A 10,346-nucleotide genomic window follows, 5' to 3' on the forward strand; every position below is an offset into this window, starting at 1 on the left:
AGATGTCTGTCCAGAAAATGTCCCACTTTGGCCATTTGAAAAGGTGGCAACCCTAATATTGCACCACTAGCTTACTGATGGTCTACTACGGACTAGCACCATCTATTCCCAGTCTCCCGGGCATTGTTACTTGGCTGCATAAACGACACATACGCACTGGTGTGCACGCCCGTTACATTATCATGATTAGCCCCGCCCCCAGCCCCAATGACATCGTCGGTATGGAAGAATGAGGGTAGAGGGGCGGGGCTATTCATGATAATGTAATGGGAGGCAAGAGGACAGAGTGAGAGATATGAGTCTGAATATTACTGCAGGAAGTTTTCAAGGAGTTTGATTAAGTCAGGGAAAAGGGAACAAACTTCTGGAAATGTGCGTCAGAAAGTGAGGAATAAGTAAGACTAAAGCCTGTGCTAGCAATTGAGGCCGGACGACTTTATTTGCGGTGCTAACTGGTAAAGTATTCCTAATTATTCATAGCGTAACAACGAGTGGTCCTGTTACCTATTATTATTAAGACAATATAATTTGTGTGTGTTGGATCGGAGGTGGGAAGTTATTTAGGTAACTCAAGATGAGCAGTTTCACTGTGATGGTAATGTCAAACCCTTTTAGTGCCAAAAATAATGTGAGATATGCCCCAGCTGTCGTTATGTTTGCTTGCATATAGTTTAATTGTGGGTTATTTTACAACTTGGTAAAGTTGTGAAACTTTTGCACAGCGATCCCCTCAGTTATAAGAACAAAAGGAGCTGTTTGCAGCAGCTTGGTAGTTTATGGATTTTAAATTGTGTTCCCAATCCGTTTTAGCCGGCTTTATCCTGCAGGATTTCTTAACCACGGGTACCGGTGCACACAATGTAACTTAAGCAGCTGTGCTGCATAAACCGTAGAGTAGCTCCTTTGGCACGGTCTTTTCCTCAGTTTATTGGATTAGAATGCAATTTCCTCGTTTCTACAGCAAAGGCACTACTCATAGATGAAAGCCACTGGTAAACTGTGATTTTTCTAGTCCTCAGTTGTTTGTGGCTGATACAACTGACATTTTGTTCGTTTTATTATCTGTGATTTAATTGTTATGTGCAAACTGTAGCTTTATTTAAAAGGCACCATCAAGGCACTTGTAGCTTATTTTATAAAAGTTGTAAAACTGTAGACAGTGAAACACAGGGGTGTAGCCAGAAATTCATATCTTGTACTCGATCCTCATGTTTCTTATCCCCCACCATCCATCTATCAGTTTAAAAATGCAACAATTCCTCAAATGTTACCCCTATAGACATCAGAGGAGAACACACGGTTATCTAAGTTATTACCATAAAAAGGCATTATAGAGGTACCTTCCTATCTGGTAAGCATATTTTATATACCCATGTACAGTGGAAACTGTTCTAGACAGTTCTAAAGACTGTGCTTTTTGACCATTAAGTTTCAATGAGATGCTAGGTATTTATTCATTTCAGTACAACGAGCATGCCTAGCTTCACTCTTGAGTGGAATAGCTATAGCTTCCTCTAAATAAATGGGCTTATCCATGCAAGCTTTGTGATGTGGACTGTTGTTTCTGCTGACACTAGGGGTTTAACCGTAACTCTATACTTTGTGCTCAGACCTTATGCTTTTGCTCCCACCACCACCATCTGTCATTTAAAAAAATTGCCCAACTCTTAAGAGCTTAGAAAGCAAAGGGACATCTTGCATTCAGCCCTTACCAGTTAAAACCATAAAAGCTGTTTTAGAGGAGAGTTCCAATACTGCTGTACAAAACATGCATATCTGTTACAGTAGACTCTAGTTCAGACAATTCTAAGCATTATGTGCTTCTGGAGCCATAACGTTTCAAAGAGATGCTCAGAAAAAAAAGAAATGTACTCTTTGGAGTACAGTACACTGTGTATGTCTAGCTACACCCTTGGCTGACATTAACAAAAACAACAGTTAGGCTGGCTATTCACTTACGTTTACATTTTATTACTGGGATAGTCCAACTGGGAATGAGACCCTTTTCAGCAAAGGCCCAGGAGAAGAGATTCGTAATGTTATAGTTTCTGTATGCTTTATGTAAACAATAACAATCAAACAGTAATTGTGAGATATAGTGCACAAAATAGCATTTAGGAAAACCACTAGCAATATTTGCAAAGAAGTATATACTTTCTGATTAACATTTAGCTAGGTCATTATTTAGAAATACTGCAGTAGTGGACTATATTGTGTGAGAGAAATTATGGAAGCATAGTTGTTAGGTATATTATAGCACCGTAACTGCAGAGAAACATGTAGATGGCTAAATCAATAGCAAACTAAAGCTTTATAAAGTAGTTGAAGTTTGCATAAGGAATGAACTCTTGTATTGTGTTTTAACAGACACATAGTCTGCCAGCCATCTGTGTTACATTTGTTCACCGAGTGGGACAAGAAATACAAAGTATACACAAAGACAATAGAGTGACTTTCACTTTTTTTAACACCTTTATTGAATTATCACTTGTGACATAGTCAAATTTACATATACAAAAGTAATCCAGCTATATTAACAAATTAACATTAACAATGATTATACTTCAACTTTATCCATAGTAAAGCTACTGAATCAATAGGTAGTTTTCAGTGGGATTCATGGACGACCATGCCTCGGCTATAGAGTTCAGTTATAGGTCTGTATTATCTGTGTTTTGACTGGTTGGATAAGCAACTATATAATGCTATCTGTGGTAATCAGCCTACTGTTTCTTAGTTTTTCCATGGATGTACTGGACTCTGCTTCACAGACTAATTTTCTTTTCAGTATAACAAACTGTTACATTGTCCAAAGGTCTGTTAGTAATAACCTAACCAGACGTTACTACGCCTGTCTGTCTAACCGGTATTGAATTGCAGTTTGCTGCTATTTAGCTGTGTGTATGAAAAAAGTAGTAACTTACCACAGCTTTACACAGAGTGTGATTAAAGGCATATATTCATGTGATACTGTATTTAGATAGAAAACTGAAATTAAGAGATGCAAATGGAGTAGAGAAATATCTCATGGGGGGTAGAGAGATGGCCAGAACAATATAGTTTTAGGTGCTTCACTGAAACTTGGAAAAGAAACTGAAAATAGTGGGTTTATATTAGAACATTGAAGTAGTAAAACGTTGAATGTTATTCTATCGAACCCAAAACAATGAACGCTGAAAATGGCGAAGCTGCAGAACATTGAATTCTTTCCTATGGAAAGAATTTGGTGGGCTGTTTCTGCCACTTTGCTATTTTCTCCACTGTGGTGCAAAGGTTATGGACCGGGTTAAGGTAAGTGTGTGAATGGACAGGGTTAAGGTGAGTGTGGGAATGGGATAGTTAGGGACCTTAGGGTTAGGGAGCGGGTAAGGTGAGTGTGTGATAGTTAGGGACTTTAGGGTTAGGGAGCAGGTAAGGTGAGTGTGTGATAGGGTTAGGGAGCGGGTAAGGTGAGTGTGCGATAGTTAGGGACCTTGGGGTTAGGGAGCAGGTAAGGTGAGTATGCGATAGTTACGGACCTTAGGGCTAGGGTTTGGGTTAAGGTAAGTGGATAGATAGTAGTGTATGTATGGTTTAGTGTAGGGTTAGAAGTAGGATTTTAAGTGTATATGTGTGGATTACTTTTTTTGGTGTGCTTGTGTTGTGTGTGTATTTCTCAGAACAGCAAATGTTTTCTCTGGGAAAAAAATTTGCTGTTCTGAGCTTTCTATTATATCACATTTCGACATTCCAAGTTCGAGCTTATGGTGTTCGATATTTTGGGATTTTGATTATGTGATATACATCCGAAAATGGTAGCAGAATACTGGGAAGATGACTTGAGGAATGTGCTGATTATGTAAAAAGGGGACATCTAGAATGAACATATTTACTTGCCAATAACTCGGTGTGTATATTTTCTGTTGACACAAGCCATACAGTCCTAGCTTGGCTTACTGCTTCACACAACCAACCAAAAAGTTTGTTAGATGTATTTGACACAGCTTTTCCCACTGGGAAACCATACTGTGTTGGCACCCTCACTCCATTGTCTTCTGCATATTGAACAAGCCTGTCTTTCAAAAGAGGTTTCTTAATCTAGAAGAGAGGCCAGGACATATGGTGTGTAGTTTCCCTTTCATATTTTACTACCAGTCTTGTGAAGTGGAATATCTGATCTGCCCTCCTGCAGCCCAGTGGGGAGTACTGAGATCTTACAGCAACTTGTAACTTATGCTATATAAGCCACAACTTTTAAATAGCAACCCTAAATTATAGTTGCACCTCTTAGCACTGTTGGGATCCTCCCTAACATCTTCTTCCATTTATTGTTTGATGGATACTAAAACTTTTGTTTTTATTTATACTTCTGTGGGTTTCTTGACTGTATACTTCATCCTAAATTTCATCTACATAGACTAACTGCCACAGTGTAGAGCTGTTAATTACCTACCAGTAACTAATTGTTTCACTCTCATCTACCTAGATGTCTTTGTATGATCTGTGAAAGTTAATTTTTCTTTTTGTAGCACTTGTGAACTGACACTGACAAAGGCATTATACAAACAACTGGCCCAAAACCAGTTTTCTGGATTCTGTTCTTTGTATTCTTAAAGTGAATCTACATAACATTGCTTTTTATTCCATAACTAAATATTTCTGTGGTTGAGACAGTACCCTAATGCCAATATTTTTTTTACTAGTGCTCTTTGTGCAACAGTCTTGTGGCCACTTATTTAAACATTTTATCTATCCTTTGTTGACTTAGTTAGTATCAGGAGGCTAATGGCCTCCTTTCAGTGGAGATCTCTGGTTTTACTACTGAGGGAAATTTGACCAGGACATCAGAGAACTTCCCCCTACTCTCTTAGATGCCCTGGGATCTTTTACACCCACCTAAGCTACTACCAGCTGAAGCAGATGGGACCTCAGTTTAAAGTCTAATCCAAAGGACAGCACACTTGGAGTGCAGCCCCCCCCCCCCCCATGCTGCACTACAGTGTCAGCAATCCATTCACATGGAGTAGGAATAGAACCTAATGTCTTCTGGTCTTCCACCTCAGAGGTGAATGTGCTACCTGTTGTGCCACTGATCCTGTGAATTTAAAAAAAAAAAGCTTGGCTGCTTGATAATACAAGCTGGACGGATGGGTTTATGTATCCTGGGGAGCAAGGGGCTGGTCCCAAATGGCCAAGACCATCTCTTCCAACATGATCACAGGAGATGAGAGCAGGATGATGTTTGCTCTCACCCTAGGGGAATCTGAGTGGGAGCGCTTCATCCCTAAGGAATGAATGAGCTCGAGTCCAGTGGGGAGGAGGCTTGATGATTTGCAGGCAGAGGGGGAAGCACATAAAAAACTGACCCAGGCTTTGTGATATTTTTACAGAAGATCATTTTAAGGGAGTACCAGTCAACATGGTCTACAAGTACTTCAGCATGGCCTTTGACTTGACCATGTGTTTGTGGCTGTTGGAAACATTTGAGGAGGTATAAATCAGGAAATAGAAAGAGGAAATGGATTACTGCATGGATATTAGGAATCGCTGTCTTTGGTAAGGGGGGCAATGACCGAAATAAAGCAAGTGACTAATCAAGTATGACGGTGCTCTGTCCTGCATTTAGTCTTCATTGTATTTGTTTAGTGAGCAACAAATATAACTGGCCTCTGGATAAGGACATAATCATAGGTGTAGTAGTGGAGGATGAGGGGTGGGCTTAAAGAAGGGTCTGGAAATGTTGTCCATGAGGGTCAAAAGGTGGCAACTTAGGTTCAATATAAGCAAATTCTAAATGCTGAATTTTGATCACAGCAATTCTTGTGTAATGGAGGAAATGCATCTGTTGTCAACAGATAATGATTTGGCAGTGTGGATAATTTTGTGTTTCATCAAAACTAATTAACTCACAACTATTTTGTTAATAAGGGACGGTACCTGCATGGTGCATATGAGGGGGGTGCTGCTTATAACATCCAGAGCTTTTATTTTAGCTTTATTTTTCACTGGTTTGACAAATCATGTCTTTTATTGAATCGGGCATTGTTGAACAGTGTTAATCACGCCAAGACTGGAACACCAGTAGCAGAGTAAGAGGACAGTGGCTGCACATGACAGTAAAGCTGAGATGTATCTTTAGCAAACAGGCTTCCTGAACTGGATAATGCTTCTGCTGTACCAGGCTGTGGTCAAGTTGCACCTTATTTGCAGTGTCCAGTTCTTGACATCAGGCTGTTGGAAGCCAGAAAAAAGTAAGAGACATGCGACTGCTAGAAGATGCCCAGATTAAAGCTACTAGAGGGGTAAATGGGAAGGAGAGGAAAGGCAATGACTAGAGATAAACGATGCTAGAGCGTTTCTGGTTTGAGAAGAGACCAGGAGGTATGATATACACACACTGGATCATGTCAGGGAGATGTAAAACAGCCTGCATTGACCATTTTCTCCCTGGTGTTGTACTTTTTCACAGAGAGTGCTACAGACCCATGGAACAGACTGCCAGCATAGGTGGAGAAAATAGAAAATCCACAGAGTTATTTAGGAGGACATGGAGCTGGTACAGAAAGGGTGAGGCAAAAGAGAGGTTGGAGGGAGATAGAAAGTTAAACCCACTTAAACAGAAGACTTGGATACATCCTCATTTGATCAGGGAATATAATGAAGTGTTTATTTGATTTATTGTTTATCCCCTGTGGTAAATTTAAATGCGAGTGGGGTGTGTGTCATGTTTATTTGTCTCATTGCTGGGTCATTCTTTAAAATGCATATTATTTTATAGTTTTAAAAATGATGAAATACATGTAAGGATAAAAAAAATAAACATTTAGTTAATTCCTCTTCTTTTAAGATCCCTTTAGGGAAATAAACTGACATTTGATGGGGCAAAAAGGAGGCGTTAACAACTTTAGCAGCTTGTATTTGTACAAATAACTGCTATTTTTTTATGGATGTGGATTTTAGCAAAGTATCTGTGGACAGGGTATCATGTAGAGAACTAATACAGAAAATGGATAATCTTCTGTAATTTGATATTATGGTAGTGAAAGCTACCTGCAATTTAAGATTAATATTTAAATGAGTCTGCATTAAGGAAATTGGACTTGCTAGTGGGGTCTTGATGAGCTGGGATGTGTCCTGTTTACTGTGTATATTCATAGCGTTTCAGGACTCCAGAGAGAAATTTGTGTCTCTTTACTGACTGCACCAAGGTGTACAGTATTGTAGATGTACAGGATGGTACAGAGAGAATGATATGAGTTAACAAAATAACACCAAGACGAGAATATGAGTTAACAAAATAACAAGAAAAAACTTCCCTGCACGGCGGAAGTTGCACGGCAAAGAAATAATACAAGGAAATAAAAATAGCCAGCAACAAGTATGCTGCGAATGTTAATCTTATTTAATAACAATAAAACTGCATCAAACATACCGGTTTCAGCCTGGGATTAACCTGGCCTTCTTCAGTGTTGTAAAAGGCAAATAGAAACACAGAAAGTCTTAAATAATGAGAAGTAAATGAAAAAATGAGCATGACTGGCTGACATTAATGCATCATAAATATTCATTAAGCCCTGGATTGAAAAGAGCACCAAGTTTGGTTATCCATTTCTTTTCTTTGGTATTAAGTCTGTTATGCCATCCAGATTTGTGAGTATGATCACCAATAAGTTTTATCAATAATAATAAAGTGAAATTTGGCTGTCTGATGTTTGAGTGTATGTTTATATAACGCATTAGTTATTCTTTTACATCTAATGTCACTCAAATGCTCTGAAATGCGTAACTTGAATGGTCGGGATGTCTGGCCAATATAAAAAGATTGACAGCTACAACATGCCATATAAATGACCCAGTCCGTATTACAGTTGGTAAAAACACTTAATGTCATAAACAATACTACTGTTTTTACTGGTGAATTCTTTCGTTTTCAAAATATATTTGCAATTGTTACAATGGCCGCAAGGGATACAGCCAATAAGTTTGTCACCCAATATAGTAGTTTGGTATAACTGGGGTAACATGGAATCTGAATGATGCTTATAATGGTTAAAGTGACCCCCTAAGTTTTTACCTTTTCGGAAAGAAAATGAACAAACAGTGGGGATCAAGGTATTTAATGCAGCATCAGCCTTTAATATATTCCAATTGTCCCTAACAATATCTATGAACCTATTAGTGTTCCTACCAAAAGTGGTAGTAAAGCGTAATGTATTCGAAGACAGTGGTTTGTTTTTATATGTCAACAAATCCTGTCTGGTAAGACCCAATGCATAGTTCTTGGCCATGGTTACATAACCCAAACTGTAGCCCCTGTTGATGAATCTGTCATATAAATCCTGGCAATGATATTTAAAACTGTGATCATCCGAACAATTGCATCTAATTCTAATAAATTGTGATTTAGGAATGTTTCTGGCAACGTGTTTTGGATGATAGCTGGAGACGTGGAGTAAGGTATTATATTGTGGGAATTTCCTATATACCTCAGTACTCAAGGTATTGTCGTCCTTTCTGGATATCAAAACATCCAGAAAAGTGATGCAATCTCTGTCATAAGTCATTGTAAAATGAATTCCCCATTTGTTATAATTAAGATATTCCATAAATTCTTTGAGATATTCGGAGTCAGATCTCCACACCATCCAGCAATCATCCAAATATCTCCGCCAGATGTCAATTTCTGGCAGGTATAGATTGTGGGTATCATCATAAATCATGATCTCTTCAATGTAAGCCATGAATAAATCTGCATAAATGGGGGCAAAAGATGCCCCCATGGCGGTGCCTTTGATCTGTAAGTAACATTCCTTATCATAAAAAAACACATTTTTAGTAAGCACATGTTCGGTAAGATTGATCAAAAAGGTATTAAAGCCAGGTTGATATATGTTCGATTTATACAACCAATATTCGATCGCATCCAGACCTCCCCAATGAGGGATATTGGTGTATAATGATGTAACATCTAATGTGCAAAGCCACCAGTTCTCCTCAATCTGCATATCATTAATAATGCTTAAGAATTGGGTAGTCTCTTGGATCCTGGATCTGACCCAAGAGAGCAAAGGTTTAAGATGTCTGGTCAAGAATTCAGATAGGGGCTCAGTTAACGATCCAATACCTGCCACAATGGGTCTACCCGGTGGATGTAAAGAATCTTTATTTATCTTAGGCAGGAAATAAATATACTGCCTAATAGGATCAACCATAGTTAAATGTTTAAGAGTTTTGGATGTTATAATACCATTATCCATTGCAGCATGTAAAAAATCATCAATTTGTTGTTTAAACATAAAAAGAGGGGTCAAGTGGCATTTTGGTGTAATGCCTGGCATCATCTAGTTGTTTATGTGCTTCGATGTCATAATCAGTCCAATTCATCACAACCACTGCCCCACCTTTGTCGGTTTAACAATCACCAGTTCCTTATTCTGTACAAGTTCATTTAGGCAAGATAAATCAGACTCAGACATATTATTAGGCATGGGTGGACATGTATTGGATACAAAATGTAAATCCCTAAGTACACTATGTAAGAACAGATTTACAGACGGATGCATCGGTTGTGTGAAAGAGGAGGCATGATATTTGAAACCATCCATGATCTGTTGTTCCGCCCCTTTATCCTGAAAAAAATAGTTTGAGGTTAATCAATCTGCAAAATGTAAATAGATCTTGGGCAAAGGTATCTTCAGGTACAAAAAAAGCCAGGTATGACCTTTTATTAAGCCGAGAGATTTGTTCTGGGGTTAAAACAGTATTGGAAATGTTATATACATTATTATTGACAACAGAATTTACTTGTTCATTAGTACTTCCATCAAATTCTGTAGACTTGTAACTCTTTTTGTGTTTTCTACCCTCCCCTCCTCCCCTGGTGTGATCTAAAGGGGATATATGGTTTTTATGTTTTGGAATCAGAGACTCCATGGTGTGCTGTGTTTCAGTGTCCGTGCCAGATGTTGTGTCGTAATCAGTAGTGTCAGTCTGATTACCTCGTCCTTTAAGGATGGAACGTGGACGTTTACGTTTAAAATTTGAAGTATTCTTACTATGTGTGTCCTGAAACCTAACATGTCTGGTGTACTTGAAGGGTTGTCCCCTCTCATAATCAGTTAGATCACGAGAACATTTTCTAAGTTTCCTTTCCTTAAGCTGAGCATCAAAATTCAACAAATCTGAACTGAGTTTAGACAATAGTGCAGGAAAAAATGTCTCATCCTGATATTGATTACATTCTTCAATAAGTTGGATGACCCTAGTGGTTTCCTTGTCAATAGCCCTGGTATAAAACTTAGATAAAGATTCGACAAACTTCATTGAACATTCTTGTTGAATGGATAACCATTCAGCTGTTAATATAT

At 38.5% G+C, this 10,346-nt stretch overlaps 1 protein-coding gene across 1 annotated transcript in view; it reads left to right on the forward strand.

Annotated features, from left to right (window-relative positions):
- The first annotated feature begins 273 nt into the window (after nucleotides 1-273).
- Nucleotides 274-10,346, forward strand: part of LOXL2 (lysyl oxidase like 2) — an 836,537-nt gene continuing 826,464 nt past the window's right edge. Inside the window, exon 1 of the mRNA XM_044083118.1 lies at nucleotides 274-455. The gene's annotated coding sequence lies outside the window, so the exon portion shown is untranslated. The remainder of the gene's footprint in view (nucleotides 456-10,346) is intronic.

This window comes from Protopterus annectens, chromosome 9.part0, assembly GCF_019279795.1.
Source record: "Protopterus annectens isolate FY-2018-M chromosome 9.part0, PAN1.0, whole genome shotgun sequence".
Classification (NCBI taxonomy): Eukaryota; Metazoa; Chordata; order Ceratodontiformes; family Protopteridae; genus Protopterus; species Protopterus annectens.